This window comes from Phalangium opilio, unplaced genomic scaffold (assembly GCF_054372755.1).
Source record: "Phalangium opilio isolate 3A_F unplaced genomic scaffold, DU_Popi_V2 ptg000103l_1, whole genome shotgun sequence".
In the NCBI taxonomy this organism is placed as follows: Eukaryota; Metazoa; Arthropoda; class Arachnida; order Opiliones; family Phalangiidae; genus Phalangium; species Phalangium opilio.
The window spans coordinates 130459-149065 of record NW_028324205.1 but is presented as its reverse complement, the minus strand read 5'-3'; positions in this window follow the sequence as shown (position 1 = coordinate 149065).

The following is an 18607-nucleotide window of genomic DNA, read 5'->3' as shown; positions in this document are numbered from 1 at the left end:
AGCCTATTTGATGACTTTTGTTCGAAGATCTCTAGCAACTTATCCCACATCTCTTTGGGCTTCTCGCAATCGGAAATCATGTTCTGGACCTTAAGAGATAGAGCTGACCAGACAACGGTACGGGCAGTACTGAATGCCACTCGGAACTTCTTTAATGTCACAGCGCCAGTTTCTGTTGTCGTAATAGGTTCTACCCAGTCTCTAGTGACTATTCCATAGACATCTCGTATTGTCAATATATCAGTCACTTGTCTCTTCCAGCTTCGCCAATTCTCGGGACCAGATAGCTTCTCAACCTCATGGCGTAGAAGACCATCCATCATGACAGAAGAATGTAGAGCAGGATATACGGAGAGACCACGAATTCAGGATACTGTTGACACGTTTACTAGACGACACGGCTTATCTAACGACACATTGCGCAGTGGCAGCGTGCTGGGCCCATAACCTGTTGGGGTTATGGGTGTGTAGCAAGGGAAAAAGAAACTGTCGCGTAGAAAGGCAACTAACAAAATTTATTGAATTTAAATTAACATAATTGATCGAAACGATATAACAGACTGAACAAGTTTGAACACAGTAAAAGCTATTTATACAGACATAAAAAAAATATAAGTGTGAAGGTTTTTTTTCTATATAATTTGTTATTTTGTAACTATTTTCAACACTCAAGGAAAAATTTCTTTGTTATTTTGAGGAGTGGGAAGACCAGGTTGAGCAGATGGAAGAACCAAAGGGCTTTGACAAAAGCAAAATGCTCTTTAGCCGAGATACGCGGGAAGGACTCCAAATAACAGGTTTGCTTATAATAACTATTCATTTTATCTTCTATACCTAAAAATACTTCAAATCTATTCATAGTCAATTCAATCATCGAAGCTTCGCAGTATCTTCTGAAACGTGGGGCGAAGTTTGTCCTAACTGAACATTTTAACCAGGCTTCTTTGGAAGGATACTTTGGGAAACATAGGGAAGCTACAGGATCCAGTGACAATCCAAACATTATGAATTTCAGGCAGAGCATTTCTAATATTAAGAGTATGAAAAGGTGTTTTCCTTGCGATGAAAGAAGTAATCTCAACTAAATCTACAAAAGTTAAAAGGCTCCGTCGACTCTTGATTGAAAATTCAGAAGAACACCGATGAACTTAATTTGTTTCAAAAACCTTCTGGTTTGAAGTGTGTAAACATTTTCTTTAATCAAAAACATTTGAAATGTAATAAATATAATTATAAACCTTAGTTATTTTTTAAAATAAGCCATTACGTTTAAAGTTTTAAACAGCTATCATTATATAGACGATTTCATTAAGTCTTTGAATGTTGTCTTTTAGTTTGAGTGATGTATCCTCATAAAAACCACTTTGAAAAGTATCACATTTTAGGTATTTTTATTTAAAAAAGGAACTATATTGATTTTATCATATTTAAGTAAAGCTATGTATTTATCCTATCCTTTTTTCAAAATATAACATTTTTTGGGGTTTGAACTGTGTATTGGAATTTCTTCATCCCCGGGAAACTATCACATTTTAATAATTAACAAGTTGGGAAAACCAAAATATTACCTCTCCGAGTCAAGAGGAGGCCTACTTACAAACTTATTTACCCAGATATGGAAATGTTTCTTTTTTTATGAACAAATACCGACGTTAATTTTATGAAATATTAAAGAGGTATACAAAGCATAGCGAATATACTGTAAATCAGACGACATTTTACATCCAATGAGGATATACTTGTACACATTAAAATCATCCGATGGGGGAAAAACGGGAAATGAAGAGATAAAACTTTGGAGGGATACTACCTTTACGTGTTTGTAAAGGCCCAATTTTCTACTCCTCAACTGTATACCGTCTATGTTCAAAGCCAGATTCACAACATGGTTGCCGTGTAAACACTATCCTCTCGTTTCACCTCGACGATTTTCTTAATTTGTCAACATGACTGTTAACGTTACATAACACCAAAGCTTATTTGTTCCTACACGCTCTGCAAGTAATTGCGCACCATATAACGCATGAAAACACGAAGCTAGAATCCCATTACAATCAGACCTTTCACTGATCTGCGCTGCCTTCAGCAGAGCTCACAAAAAAGACAGCGGATTTTGGAAAACGTTAACCGGTGAGCTCTGTCGTCATAGCTTTGCTGAACGCTTTTCTCCGGCCATCGGTGTTTTAAAAATTACGCCAGTGCAATAAAGCGTGCAAGGTACCAAGGCTTAACAAAAATTGTATGATAACATATTTATAGAGATAGATAAAAACAACTTTTATAATTAAAATTAGAAAGACTAACATGTCTCTTAAAATTCTCGCGTGATCAACTGGTTTCACGCCAATTAAATAGGTATAGTCCCATCAGAATCAGCAAGAGCTATTTGTAATAATACCCCCATGTTTTTACCGCCAAACTGAGAACTACGCGTTTTACGTCACGTTATCCAAAAACCCGACTATTTTCTTTGGTAACCGCGCTAGCTCAGCGTTGAGCGCCGTGACGTCAAAATTCAAAAACAAAATCCCCTTCTGTATGACATTGCTAACAGCGCTGAGCTCTGCTGAACGCGGCCTAGATTTTCACCATGATGCTTTATTCAATTATAAAATTTAAGCCTGACTATTTAAAAGTGTACTTAACTTTCGGCTCACTCTGAACCGTTAATGTCTCTGCATTACAGAAACGAAAACCAAACCCAAGCGTTTACTTTTTGGTTCACTAGGCCTATTGACAAATCAAATTCATTTGACCGACATAGTACCGTTCTTCTCGCTATAAATAACGAAAGGATTATGCTATAAACGGATGTAGTATAGCTTAAGTAATATATAAACATCCATTTCAAATAATAATATAAAAAATATTCTTGGAATATCAAAATGAAACGGAGCTTTAAAGCTACAAAACTACTAAAGGCATCGAAATTACGAAAAATATTTCCATATATTAATTTTACATTATGAGAAAACCAAATATTAAGATTTTGTAGGATTTCTTTCCACATCAACACAAAGCGAACTGCTAACGCGGTGCACTAGGGTAACAACGGACGAACACACACAGACAAACACATAGACTGCTGTTTTACCCTTTCCGTAATAATTTTGTTTTGAGAGACAAGATTACCTTAAATACTAAAAAAAATATAATTATTATAATATATTTTCCTCGTTAGTTATTCACCTTATTCAGCGTTACATCCTTTTTAAAACTAACAATTAAACATTCTTGAGAGACTTGACTAGTATTGACGTTTGAATTGAAGGATACGACTGTTTTTTCGCCTTACTCAAATAGGTAGTATATAATGGTTTCGAATCGCAGCTATGGATAAGAACAGCGCAATTGCGTGAACCTTTGGTGGAAGCCCCACCTTAGGGAGGCCGGATGTTTCTCGTAACCCTGGCCAATCGCTGCGTATGTCTTAACCTTAAGGATGATGATGATGTAGTAAAAGCCAGGTGTACAAACTGGTGTCCATGTGGGATGGACAAAAACAAAGACCAGAAGATGGTGGAGTTAGAAGCCAGGTGTACAGACTGGTGTCCGTGTGGGATGGACAAAGACCATTGTTAGACAGGCAGTGGAGTGGAATACAATTTTCGAAATTTCCGGGAAATGCGGTCCGGAAATTGAGAACATGTTTGCTCCGATTTGCAAACTGCGAACGCGGTCACGTGGGTGCAAATACAGAAAGACACACACACACCCAGACACACACGTTGAAATTAGAACCTCTCCGTGACATACGTCACTCGGAGAGGTAAAAACTACAAATGAACGGGTAAGACAAATACATTTCCGTTTTTTTTCTTCGAAACTTTTTTTTCTTCATAACGTTTTTTTATCACATCTTCGAATGAAATTTTTTTAACATATCGCGAAATGAACTAAATTTTTTTTTCTTCATAACGTTTTTTTATCACATCTTCAAATGAATTTTTTTTAACATATCGCGAAATGAACTAAAATTTTTTTTTCTTCATAACGGTTTTTTTATCACATCTTCAAATGAAATTTTTTTAGCATAGCGCGAAATGAACTGAAAAATTTTCTATTTCTTCATAACTTTTTTTCACAGTAAATAAACCTTTTTGGTTTTTTCAAATAAAGGTATGAATGAAATTTTTTTAATTGAGGTGTGTTGAAAACCTTTGATGCAAGGATAGCCGTTCCTGTTAAAATAATAATAGACAGAATATATTATACAATATAATATAAAGAGCCATAAAATTAACAATGAGGACATAAATGATTATATGGTTTTAAGATGCGTGTACACTTTGAATCTGTTTTGAATATTTTTGAAATGCCAACTCATTTATGAAAATACTAGTTATTTTTTAAAGTACTCTTGTGGATTTGACAAAAATTTTGAATGCCAATGATGAACCTTTCCAAAAAAGGCTGAAGGAGGTTTCAAAGTGCTTAGTGTAAACGCGATTTAATTTCCGAGGTTTTCTGATGGCTCTACGGGACGAAGGTAGGAGAAAAAATTAGTAAACAAGTTGGGAAACCTTATATATTACCTCTCCGAGCCGAGACGAATTTACTTTCTAATCTAAACACAGGTCCACCAGCCAGTAAAACAAACCGGAAATACGTAGTTCAAATTGGCGGGATATTGCGAAGGTCATTTGTAAAGGTTTAATCGTTTAACATTTCCCTGTGTATCCTCATAATTCTAATGAGGACCTAATGTCTATCACTTAAGTGTGTATTTAACTTTCGGCTCACTCTGAACCGTTAATACCTCTTGTAAGAGGACTTGAAACAAGGTCAATTCTAGTTTAAATCTAGAGTATCTTATTTCATAGACCCAATTGCCTCACCACTTATAGAGAGCCGAAGTATTACAATCCATATTATTTAGTAGAGTTAAAAGTTGTGTTTACACTATATATAAATGTAGTAAAGCTGAATTAAAAAGTAAACACCAAATTTGAAATGTTAATAAAAGATGTTCTTGGAATATTAAGATGAAACAGAGCTTTATAGCTACACAACTTAAAGAATCGTAATGCCGAAAAATATTTCCATTTAATATTCTGCAAAAAATGTTATCGTTTTGTAAGAGATCTTTTCATCCTACTCGCTTTATATTAACTTTGATATGCGTGTAGTGTTTCGATTCAGATGCAATCTTCATTACTCGTTCTATATAAACTCTCACTTGTGTCATTACATAGAAAGAAGTTAATCTTAAATAATTAAATAAATATAACTGATATTAATTATTTTAATCGTCAGTATTTTACGTTAATTATAGTTAAGTCGGTTTAAGAAACTCAATTCCTAAAATAATTTTAAACAGCTATATTTAACGTTATACTTCTAGGGAACACCTATATCAGAACTTTTGTAAATTTAGGGTATATAAGGCGATTGATTCACACAAAACGATAAGAAAATGCGCAATTGCGTGAACCTTTGGTGGAAGCCCTGCCATTGGGAGGCTAGACGTTTCTCGTAACCCTAGTCGCTCGCCGCGTACATCTTAAGCCTAACGATGATGGAGTAGAAGCCAATGTTACAGATTGGTGTGTATTTGGTATAGACGAAAGACCAGTAGATGGTGCTGAGAGAGAGTAGACGCCAGTATACCGAATTAATTCGGTATACTGGCGTCCTTTACGCAGCCCCATTTATTGCTTCCCTCTCTTCTATCTATCTCTTTCCTCTAGATGGTACCGTGCCTGAAGGGGGAAATTATGGTGGGGGGGGGGAATTGTTGACGTCACGCGTCACGTGTCACGTGATGGTGTGCGATAAATTTGAATTTATTTTTGGTGTATTAGTATGACGTCACGTGATTGTCGATGGTAAAGGTATGTAGTGTCCATAGTGTTATTATTAGGTGTAGCTTTAGGATATTGTGTACATTTAGGGTCTGATTTAATGATAACTCTATTGGTTCAGTAGGCCATTTCTACACCCAACCTTTCCGTAATGTTATTCTGTGTATGATTTTGAGGTCTCCATGTATGTTTATGTCATACGTAAGAACTAGTTTTAATTGAGATAAGGTTTACATTGCAAAAGGTACCAATTAAGCTACGATGCGGTTTTAGGTGTACTCATGTTTTGAATTGTCATTATTAGGTGTATCTTTAGGATATAGTGTACATTTAGGATATGATTTATTGGTAATTCAATAGGTTCAATAGACCCTTTTTACACACACCCTACCCGTAATGTTTTTTTGTATGATTTTAAGGTCTCCATGTATGTTTATGTTTCTCTTATATTATTCGTATATTACAAGAACTAGTTTTAGTTGAGATAAGGTTTACACTGCCAGATTCCGGGAGTTTCTACTCCTTGGATCTGGCAGGGTATTAAGCCTCCATGCTACATACTCCTCCAGTTTACTTGTTGAGATAGATTGCAAGAAAAGTTAGTTACGATTCTTCTCGGGTCGAGAGCGGTTCTCTCCCCCTTTTTTGTTAAAGTCTTCTAAAACGGAGTTTTTCTGTATAAACCAAGTTAGGTTTCGGGATCGTTGTCCCTTATTTCTTTTTTTGAGAATAAACTAAAGAAGATCAGTCTTCTTATATTGGATATTAACAGTAAGTTGTCTTTATTCTCTTTTATGGCCCTCGGGAGCTTTCTCCCTTAGTTAAATTATCATACAGAGGGTTACATAAATTGGCGCCCGAACAGGGACCTGACCGATACGACTAGGCCTTAAGCCTTGGTCCGTCCCGTAAAATATTTGTTTATCATTGTCGGTATAACCGCCCCACGTGGTGCTAAGCCTCGGCTTAAACAAGGGTAAAGCATTAAAGATAATTCAATTAAATTAAATCTAACTTAATCATAACTAATTTTAATAATTAAATTAAATTATCTTTATAATTGATGTATTGACGTATTGAATTTAGATGACTTATTTATATATTTTCTAAACTTAACTTGTTTGAATAATTTGATAAATTGTAAAGTTAACTGACTTATTTAACCATCATTAAATAAATAAAAATGGCTTACTATTCGGACAACAATAAACAATGGAGATCGCCTCGAACATCTGAGGATGAGGAGGATGATGCAATACTAAAGCAAAGGGAAGAGCAATCAAAGGAAGATCTGTTTACTTCTACGGAAGACGATGGCGACAGGCTAGTACCGCCAGAAACAGATGATCCATTGGAGGAATTTAACCGGAAACTTCGTATTGAGGAAAAGAAAGACGAAGAATATTTAAGAAAAAGGGCTGCAGCCTCTTCAGAACCGGATTTCTCTCCCTACCAACTATTCCCTCATAAGAGTATTCCTGCCCCTAAGGGAAGTTCAACTCCCTCTAATTTCCCTCCTCAAACTGGGATTGATTCCCTTGATCCTTCTAAATCAGCGTCCAAAAGTGATAAGCCTAAAGTTAGTTTTTCAAACACTTTACCTAATCCAAGAGATAGAACTATCGGAACCCAAATTTCTCCATCTCGAAGAATCCCTAAATTGGGACCAGACACTCCCGACGAGGAATTAAAAGCCTTTATATTACCCTTACTCCAAACATTGGCAGATAATTCTACCCAAAATGTAGCAATACATAAAGCTATAGTTACTAGTATGGATAAGTTAGTTAGGGATTTACCTACGTTTTTAAATAGAAGTTCAACTCCTCAGCCGGGAAAAGTCCCTATCGAACCTCCAGAAAGGTTAGCTTTTATGGGATCGTCTAACGATAACGCCACCGAGTTTTTAGCAGCTTTTGAGGAGTATGCAAAATTTCATAAGCTTTCAAATGAAGAAAGGTTAGCTGCATTGCCTCTCCTATTACGAGGGCATGCCTTGTATTGGTATAGGAATTTAGTCCGTCAATATGACGATATGTGTAGTGTAAACCCTTCCCATCCTCATTTAGCTTGGAGAACATTTAAGAGACACTTTAAGGTTCAGTTTAGACATTCCGAAGCTGACTCTAAGCTTAAGATAGAGATAAACCATAGAAGTCAGAAAGATAAGGAGTCGGCAGAGGATTTCTTCGGGGAAGTTATGAAGCTGAATTTAGGGATGACCCATCCTCTTTCCGAAAAGGAGTTAGTTCCGATAATTAAGAGCAATCTGAAAGATGAACTTAGAACTCCCGTCCTTTTCTTACAATTTACCACTATGGAACAGTTAAGGAATTCCTGTAAAACCGTAGAAAAGGATATTGAAGTTAGGAGAAAGAATGCTGAGAAAAGGAAAAAGAGGAAGTCACCCCCTAAGCCTAAAGCTAAAGCTGAGTCTTCTTGCCCAGCTAATAAGGGCTCAGCCCATAGTCAGTGTTTCCCGGGCATTGTCAAAGCCCTTGTCCTACTTCTCCATCGCATCCTAAATGGGAATATCCCTTGAAACCCTTAGACTCTACATCGCAAGCTAGAGCTCAAAACACTTCAAATAGAGGTCAACGATCTTATAATAAATATTATAATCAGAGATCTAAGTCTCCTGGTCGTCAGTTGGCCTCGTCTTACCCCTCTACACGTACGATCACCTGTTACAGTTGTCAGGAACCTGGTCATCTTGCACCCGATTGTCCAAATAAAAATATGATCCAGTCGGGGGAAGCCCAGACGGGAGAGGTCCCTCGTGGTCCCTCTCCCGGTGCCCAATAAATTCCCCTAACAAGAAGCGTGTCGCGTTTCCCTTGAGGATTGAATCAGTCCGAAAGGGTTCAGTTTATAAAAGGGTTACTATTCCCGTTACTTTTGAACACGCGACAGTTCACGCTAAATTAGATAGCGGGGCCGATGCCTCTTGACCAGTGGGAAAAAATTTGTAATTACCTGAAGATGAACAACTAGATTGTGTAGTTTCGGGCGACGGCCGTTATACGTTTACAAAAGGTTCTCACGAGTTAGAATTTACTCTTAAGTCAATTGACAGTGAGAAACAATTCAAATTTAAATTCTACATAGTTCCTTCCCTTAATAGTGACTTTTTATTAGGTCAAGATTTTCTTGAAGAAACAGGGTCAAATTGGATTTTGAGTCATCTCAATGCTTAGTAGGTAACTTAAGGATCCCTTTTTTAATACCATCAGAAAAGGGTCCAATAGATAAGGAGATTGTAGAGAATATTAGGGACGCAGTTTCCGCAGCCCCTATTACTGATGAACAACGTCATCAACTAGAAAACCTTTTATTGAAATTTCCTGAGTTGTTTTCAGATAAAGTAGGAAGAACAGGACTAATCTTCCATGAGATTCATACGGGTAATAGTCCGCCCATAAAATCTCAGCCTTATCGAGTTAATGACCAGAAAAGGAAAATAATAGAACAACATGTAAGGGAAATGTTAGATGACGGGATAATCAGACCCTCTGTATCTCCTTGGGCTTCGCCCGTAGTTTTGGTTGATCAAACAAAACGGGGTAAACCCTACAGGTTTTGTATTGATTACAGAAAACTGAATAGCGTTACCATCAAGGACCCTTATCCTTTGCCTAATATAGAGGATATGTTAGCTAGGGTAGGAAAACCCAAGTTTAATACAACCCTTGACCTTAAATCAGGGTATTGGCAGGTGGAAATGCACCCTAAGAGTAGAGCAAAAACTGCTTTTGTGACTCATATGGGAAAGTACGAATTTAATGTACTCCCTTTGGGCTCTGTAACGCCCCTAACTCTTTTCAGCGCTTAATCGACGAGACCTTTAGAGACGCAAATTACTTCCAATTAATCGATTATTTAGATGATTTAATCTCGCTTAGCGAAGATTGGGATCAACACTTAACGTGTTTAGAATATGTCCTAAATAGATTAAAGGAAGCGGGTCTCACCCTTCAGTTGAAGAAATGTCGTTTCGCTCAAAAAGAAGCTACCATATTTGGTCACATTGTAAATGAAAATGGAGTGCATATAGATCATTCTAAGATAGAAGCTATTCAGAAATTCCCTCCTCCCAAAAATGTTAAGGACGTCCAAAGATTTTTAGGGATGGCAGGATGGCATAATAGGTTCATTAATCACTACTCTCAAATAGTAGCACCTATTAATAAACTTAAACGGAAGGATCAAAAATTTATTTGGGGCATCGAACAGCAACAGGCGTTCGAACAAATTAAGGAAGCCATCTGTAAGGCTCATCCCTTAGCTTCCTTTAGAAGGGATTCCCCGTGCATTCTCACTACAGATGCTAGTGACGCAGGGTTAGGTGCCCTTCTGTCCCAAATACAATATAATGTAGAAGTCCCTATAGCGTATGCTAGTACAGGACTTAAAGATGCAGAAACGAGGTACTCCACTTAGTTCCTCTACTTCCAATTCTACTAGTAAATTCGATCCAACTAGTAGTAGCACAAGTACAAATACTACAAGTAGTAGTTCAACAACTTCCTCTAGTGACACTGTTGAAGGTCGAGTACGTCCCCCAGGTCCTAGAGCCCTATATTCAGTCTTTACGTTGGAAGACGTAAGAAAATCTCAAAGGAAAGACCCATTTGCTTCCCCCATTATTAATTCCTTGCAAGGACCTAACCCTGTTAGGCATAAAATGTTCGAAATGAAATATGATCTTCTTTATAGAAGACCATACAGGAACCATCCTGAAAAAATTTATTTACCGCCTCGTTTAAGGTTAGAAGCCATGAGGTTGTTACAAGACCACCCGTTATCAGCTCATAGGGGCAAGGATAAGACCCTGAGCAAAGTTACTTATAGATATTGGTGGCCATCCATAGTTAGTGATGTCCAGGACTATGTAAGAGGATGCACCTTATGCCAACAATTTAAGGCTAGGAATAGAAAAAAGCCAGGGCTAATGCAACCCTCAGAAATAACAAGTCCTTGGGACCAAATCAGTGTCGATATTATGGGACCTTTCCCTCAAAGTAGACACCACTATAAATATTTAATAGTCTTTGTTGATTATATGACTAAATTCGTGGAAATGATACCACTAAAAACTATTACTGCTAAGACTTGCGTTCAGGCTTTCAAGTCTATTATCACTAGGTGGGGAGCTCCTAAAGCTATTGTCAGTGATAGAGGGGTACAGTTTACTTCGAAACTTTGGCTGCAAACGTGCAGAGCTTTTAGAATAAACCCAAAGTTTACCACCCCCTATACCCCTAAGGGAAATCCCACTGAACGAGTCAATAGAGTAATAGGTGAATTAATATCATTCTACGTATGGAATCACCATATTAGATGTGGATGAATCCCTTGACCTCCTTCAATTTGCTATAAATTCCGCGCCCCATGAAACCACGGGCAGATCCCCTTTCTTTTTGAATTTAGGGCGGGAGCCACGTCTCCCTTGGGATTTAGACATTGAAGAACCCATTCAGGACCCTGATGACCCCAGTCGTAGTAAGGCTTTGAAGGTTCTTAAGGAACAATTAGCATTCTCTAATGAATTGTCTAAGTTAGCTAAAGCACACCAGAAAAATACTATGACCTCCGCCAGGACCCTCTTGAGTTTGAGATAGGAACCCTAGTATGGATGGAAACACATCCTTTATCAAGTACGACTGGTCAGCTTATGAAAAAGCTTAGTCTTAAATGGGCAGGTCCCTTTAAAATCATAGCTAAACATTCTCCCGTTGTCTACGAGTTAGAAGACGCTAACTCAGGGCAGAATGTCGGAAAAGTTAATTTAGAACATTTAAAACTCTATTGGACCAATGTAGCTGTCTTCGACAATGCCGAAAATGCCCCCACTTCTCAGTCGCACGTTGCAGATGATCCTTAGTCTAGTCCCCCAATGAATGGTGGTACAGTCGCCGCGATTAAAAAATTTCTCTCTCGCGACGTCTTGTTTCAATCATAAGCCGCAAATTATTGATCTGATACAATGGGTATAAAAAAACGCATCTTATATTGTTGTTTCAATAAATTTTTTACTAAGCGTTTTTTTTACACTCTCCACTTTCCATTTCCAACTGCTAAATAGGGGGTTTTGAATGATTGGCATGATTTTAAAGAGAAGGTGAACAGTTGAGCATAGCTCGTCAGAATTACCAAATGACATTCCAGTAAAGGGAGAGTGATGTTAATTGCAATTTTCTGAACACACGTCCCCCACGGAATCAATGCCTTGAGCCATATTCTTATGGCTAGAGATACCCTTTAATGTTGCACAAAGCTATAATCAACAATTGTGGAATGAAACTTCTAATCTTCCTCCGGTGAAGATATGGCCACGGGTGCGACATTCTGTTCCACTATGGTTCGCAAATGCCAGAGGGTGGAGAAAGATTTCTATCTAGATTAGTGGGCGATTCTTGATGTCAGATTCAACATAAGTCTGCACGAACGTTTGGTTGAAAACGGCGAATTTCGGAGAGAACCATCTAGAAATTCAATGGCCAACCAATTCCCTCAATATGTCACCCATTGAAAACCGCTTGGTGGAGGAAATAAAGGTTCACTGAAAAGGAGAATACCCACATTCAAAGTATAGCATGGGTCACAAAGTGGTGCCTACATTTGAGAAAGTGGTTGTGTTCATTGTCTTCAACTAATTGGGATTCGCCATAATCAAGATGACGAACCTTTCTCAAGAAACCCTTTATTTACAATGCGAAATTAGTATTATACTAAAGTTACACTAGTCTTAGCAGTGTATCCCATGGCAAATTATGGTCTTTTTGACAATCAATGGAATCTGCTGAGCTGCACGAAGTATTAAATCTTTGAAGGTTAAGTAAGGACGCAATTAATGCAGAGTGTGTATATATTTTATTGAGAAAAACCCAACCAACATAACAAGTTAAATAAAGAATAAAGACACTTTGCTAATTACTATCGAACATTTATTCTTAATTATGAACATGGTTAGGATAAATACATTTATGCGTTTTCATTTTTAATTTCATTATGCGATTAATATTTGATCATCTTACCGTTGGCGTTTACAACCTGTTGCATTCTCTGCGGCATTGATGAAAACAGATTGTTTATATAATCGGGCCGCTCGCCAACCTCTTCCCATGCGGCCTGGATGATGGTGAATAGTTCGTCCTTATCATTGGGAATTATATTGTTCTGGGATACAATCCTTTTCATAATCGCCCAGACGCTTTCGATTGGAGATAAGTCGGGTGAATTTCTTGGCCAGTTCATTACATCTATTTCCGGATGATTCTCATTCAAATACGCCATGGTTGCACGTGACTTGTGTATACTCGAATTATCTTGTTGAAATATAAATTTACCGTCCGGAAAATGATTGTCTACGACATGAGGAAAAAAGGTATGTTCCAATATATCAATATATTTATCGGAATTAAGGTTCCCTTCTATTCGCGCTAAGGTGGCAATTCCATGTTTTGAAATATAACCCCACACTGGCACAGAAAACCGTCCGCTCTTCTGGATTGAATGAATGTTAGCCGCATCATATCTGGTCCCTTTCTCTCTCCACACTCTTACGTGATGGTCCGTAGATGAACAAAATGTTGATTCGTCGCTGATGATAACCGGAAGGTTAACAATACTATAAGTAGACGTATAGCTACTCGCGCTGTAGCTAGTTTCGCGCGTTTTCTCCGTTTCACTAAGGACTTATTACCATTTGCAATTAACGGCACAACGACAAAGATTTGTTTCAAATGCGCCGGATTATCGCGATAGTTTCAAACGTTCTTAAATGCTTCCAAATCGTCCTTCAGTAGCGGTCAAGTCTCTTGGACATCATCGCCCTCGCCTACACCAACAAAACCCGTAAACCAGGTACCAGAACCATCCACGTCACGAGTACCAGCACCATCCGCGTCACAAGTACCAGAACCATCCGCTTCACAAGTACCAGAACCATCCGCTGCACAAGTACCAGAACCATCCGCTGCACAAGTACCAGAACCATCCGCTGCACAAGTACCAGAACCATCCGCTGCACAAGTACCAGAACCATTCGCTTCATAAGTACCAGAACCATCCACGTCACAATTACCAGAATCATTCGCTTCACATGTACCAGAACCATCCACGTCACGAGTGCCAGCACCATCCGCGTCACGAGTACCAGCACCATCCGCGTCACGAGTACCAGCACCATCCGCGTCACGAGTACCAGAATCATTCGCTTCACAAGTACCAGAACCATCCACGTCACAAGTACCGGAATTATTCGCTTCACAAGTACCAAAACCATCCGCGTCACGAGTACCAAAACCATCCGCGTCACGAGTACCAAAACCATCCGCGTCACGAGTACCAGAACCATCCGCGTCACAAGTACCAGAACCATCCGCTTTACAAGTACCAGAACCATCCGCTTTACAAGTACCTGAACCATCCGCTTTACAAGTACCAGAACCATCCGCTTTACAAGTACCATAACCATCCGCTTTACAAGTACCAGAACCATCCGCTTTACAAGTACCATAACCATCCGCTTTACAAGTACCAGAACCATCCGCTTTACAAGTACCAGAACCATTCGCTTCACAAGTACCAGAACCATTCGCTTCACAAGTACCAGAACCATTCGCTTCACAAGCACCAGAACCATTCGCTTCACAAGCACCAGAACCATTCGCTTCACAAGTACCAGAACCATTCACGTCGCAAGTACCAGACGTATCACCTTTACTAGTACCAATCCAACCAACATCACAAGTACGAAGGCAGGCGGGTTTTGAAGAAGCAGTACCAACGATGTGCAAGGACAGCCGGTTTCGCAAGTAACACGTAGTTATACACCATTACCATAAACCAAAGTTTTATCAGGCCACATTCAAAGACTTGCTTCATTTGCGGCGCCAGTACACGCACCAGTATAAAAGCCGGAGATCGGTTAAAGATATTTGTGGAAAGGGCAATCTTTATTCACCAGGACAACCGCATGTGCTCCACGCATCTTGATGACGGGGAGTTGCCCATTGAAATAATTAATAGTATTCACCGCACCAGTAGATCAAGTCTCATGACATCCAGGGACATCAACCACCTATTTACGGGCCTTAGACAGTGTGTTAAGGACTTAAACACGAGGAGCTTTGACAACGTCATACGAAGTGATGAAGACTGTAAAGTGTTAACTTCATTATCCATGACAGACTTCCTAGAGGTTCATTCTACTATTGAAGAACTTATTGGTACAATCAGATGCTGTTCTTCAAAGACAGCTCTAGCAGTATTCTTGATGAAACTACGAATGGGCGTCTCCAATAAAGTTTGCCTAGTCAGTTTTCCAGCTCAGTTGTTCATCAAGCCTTCATTCGATACGTACCCAACGGTAATGGTATTCATGCCATTCTAGGTTGGTACTGTACGTGCAAAGGTGGATGTTTGACGATAGGCGCTTGTGCTCATGTTAGTAGCGTAATCTGGTATCTCGGTTATCGCCGCCATGTCGATCGAGGCAGTTGGTACCAGTCAAAATTGCGTGTCGTTTGTGTAGATGCCCCTGAGCTGGAAGGGCTTCCCGACATATGCTAAACTGTTGAACAATGTAGAAACGAAAACTATTTGATTTGAAATAAAAAATTCTACTCCAGTATCCGTTTTTGGTATTATTTCTCTATGTTTAAGGTTACGTTTTACAAAACCAAAGACTATATGAGTCAACTAAATAGTCTGTGCAAAGCCCCTGAATGTCACTCGAACCGCAATGCAGCAGTGTACGAGAAGTCGAACACTTCTACAGGCGTTTGGACTATTTTCCGAGTGTTTTAGACCAAAATTCCAGTGATTTTATTTCGCCGTGGACGCTGTACCCTTTGCAGTTACAAGATATACCTTTCCCACAATTTTGTTACATCTATTCTGTATAAGAAATTCGAAACTCCGAGTGTTTCGGTGTGGGGGAAGGCTGTCGTATCCGTGGCTAAAGTCGATAATTCCGCCTATACTTAACATTACGGAGGAAATTTTTGTCGCCCCTCCATTCCCAGAATACTGACTATTTAGTGTTCCTTTTTTGTGAAACACATCCCTTTACCATCCAATTTTCATATCATAGCAAGAAATGGTCAAAACGGGTACAATAATTTTTAACATTACAGGCCCCAAGTGTCTACCGGTTGTTGCCGGTCTTCTTTATTTAACGTTTGTAGAAGTGTCTTGGTTTTTGTTAGTTGAGGTTTTGCTAGTATGTTAAAGTTTGTGTCGCCTAATATGATCATTTCGTTGTTATCCCGGGCGCTGACAGATTCAACGCAGTTCGTAAGGTCTTCGAAGGAATCCTGAGTGTTGATTTGGGGAGGGATATAGACTATCCCTATAAATAGGGCGCTAGAGTTGTTGTAGTTTATTGAGACCCAAAGTGCTTCCAAGTCTGAGTCCAGTGGTGGAAGATCACCATTGACAACATCTACTGCAACCGAAACAGCCTTTTCCGTATTCATGTTTAAAAGCTTATTTTGATTGAATTGGTTTACTTCCGCGTTAGTGGAGAAAAGATGTATCGCTTCTTTTGGGGGTACACGCTCAGGCGTTACCTCCAGACTACTAAAGAAATCAATACCATTTTGAGTCATACTTCCCACAGCCATTCTATCTAAAGCTTCAGCAAATATTTTATCATCTCTCTGTCTCATAATTTCCTCAAGTTCGGCAAATTCAAATTGCTCCCATATTGGGTTACCAATTAACGACGCGTAAGAATTATCTGTCCCACTTTGACCTTGAAATGCGAAATAATCGCAAACTGGTCTCAATTGGTTAAAGTCTCCAACTGGAACGACAGACACACCACCAAAATAATCAGGACAACCCATAATCTCTTGTAACCTAGCGATTACCCGATTAAACACCTTCGCTCCAACCATTGAAATTTCATCAATTATTACTAGTTTTACTTGACCATAGAGTAACCTGCATTTATGAAGTGTTTCACTTTCCAGTCTCGATATATTTCCACCAAATTGGCTAACGGGTAAACTAAAAGTACTGTGCAAAGTTGTCCCACCTATGTTAAAGGCAGCCTTGCCAGTAGGTGCGCAACGGATTACTTTCGCTTCCGATGGATTACTCCCAGGTTGTTTGTTGTAAACCGTTGACACTGATTCAAATATAGCACTAATCAAAAGACTTTTCCCCACACCAGCGCCCCCTGTAACAAAGAGGCGCAACGGAGTTTCTTTGCTTTTTACATGATACAAAACATGGTAATATAGCTCTCTTTGTTTTGAATTCAATTTTCTAAGAAGGGCGTTGTACTCAGAGTCATTAATTAAGCTAATTGACGGAGCAACAGTATTTTCGGCATTGCCATCAATAATTTCTGTATTAATATTTCCTACAGGTTCTTGAACCGTATTAATTAAAAAATCGGAAACATCCATAGCTAAAGATATATCAACTTCATTTCTATGTTCTAATTCAGGCTGGATATTAGTAACATCCACTTGAATTTCTCCATTTTCAAAATCTGCTACAGCCTGATCCACGGCTTCTTCGTCAATTTCATTGTGAAATTCTTTCCTAACTTCATAAATATTTTCGCGACAAATCTCATATTCTGATTTCATATCCTTTGTCAAAATATCATTACTTTCATCGCGCCAAGGCTTAAACAACATTAATTGTTCACGATAAAAGTTATCGGGATCTTTTTCTAAATTGAATCTTCTGTACCTAATAATTTTAGCACGGCCACGTTTCCTAATAAACCTTGATTCATCTTTAAGTTTCAGCCATTTACCACAAGCTTCAACTTCATTGCTCTCTCCCTCATCAGCATGATCGTCGGCGGCTTTAGTCACTCTACGGGCTTTGGAATATTCGTACCAGGCACCACATTGAGCAAACGTTATTGCCTCTAGTTCCTCTGGCCTTTGAACATAATGTTCTAGCATCCCAGAGGCAAAAACATCATTACTGTCTGCTGGTAGTTCTTCAAGTTCAGATTGACTCTTAAGAATGTGTACACGATTTTCAGGGGCATTGGTGTTTTTAAAAACACTGGCACGACCTCACCTGGACACAGGAATTTGTAAACCACAGTAAGCAGCTTCCTGCGCGCTTACCTCGTGGGCATTCAAGAACAGATTAGCAATTAGTTTCAACTTCTGTTTTACTGTGCATTTATCATTTTTCGCTTGTTTAGAAGCTTCTCGCAGACGCAATGACATTCCACGTTGAGACTTTCCTATATATGACACAATATACATAACTAGCGCGTAAGCATCGAGAACGAATTGGATGTCCATATTCGCTTGCCAAAGGCGCAAAGCGCAGGAATTGTACGGATTAACTCTAGTATCTTTGGGGTGTCTTTTCAATAAAACTGTTTTCCTTTTTAGATCATAAGTAACGGCATTAATGTATTCCTCTTCAGTTATACGCAACTTAGCTAGCAACTCCTCAAAACTGTCTACCCAAAACTCTTTTTCTTTCGATTGCAACATCTCATACAATTTCTTTGACCTTTCCTTACATCTGAGTTCTTCCTGTACGCTACCAGGCTCTCTTAAACCAGGGTCGTAAATTATGGTTCTGGGCATAGGTGGAAACGGGATTCCAAAACGACAAACGGAATTATTATCGACCTTCTTTCTACAAGTCGTTGTGTGTTTGTGAATTTGTAATCGTGTTAACAAATCTAATCGTCATTGTGCTCAGCAGCACAAAAATAACATTATCAATAAATTCCTCTACTTCCTTAACATTTGAGAGATCATTTTTAAGATTTGGAGCATCTTTTATCCAAATCAAACCATGTT